Source organism: Ursus maritimus (genome assembly GCF_017311325.1).
Source record: "Ursus maritimus isolate PB19 chromosome X unlocalized genomic scaffold, ASM1731132v1 scaffold_X1, whole genome shotgun sequence".
NCBI classification, from domain to species: domain Eukaryota; kingdom Metazoa; phylum Chordata; class Mammalia; order Carnivora; family Ursidae; genus Ursus; species Ursus maritimus.
The window spans coordinates 4,093,703-4,094,172 of record NW_024423319.1 but is presented as its reverse complement, the minus strand read 5'-3'; positions in this window follow the sequence as shown (position 1 = coordinate 4,094,172).

Here is a 470-nt window from a genome sequence, read left to right as displayed (position 1 = left end):
AAAAAAAAAAAAAAAAACATTGCACAAAGGCACTGCATGGGTTAGGGGTGGCCCTGCCCCCCCCCCATTTTCACAGAACTCATCATCTGAAGGTCATTGATACCGTTACCGTGACATCAAATGTCTTCTTCACAGTTCTCAGTCCCCGTGAGCCCTGGCGGCTCGTGACACTACTTGCAACCCCCCTCCTGCAGCGGCCGCACCCTGGTGCCATACCTGTGCTGGTGCCACACCTGCCGCTTTAAGTGTGGGCGCCCCCCATGGCTCTCTTCCGTTCTTCTGGCTCTGGCTTGGCTCTTTGGGGACGGGTCTGAAGTCAAGAGCGGCAGCCCCTACTTTTCTCCTCTGCTCCTGCTTCCATTTCTAGCAGCCAGCTGGACATTTCCGTCCAGATGCCTATCGTGCCTCAAAGACAGCCCCTCTATCAAAAATGGATTTAAAAAAAATGGATTTTAAAGTCTTCACACACA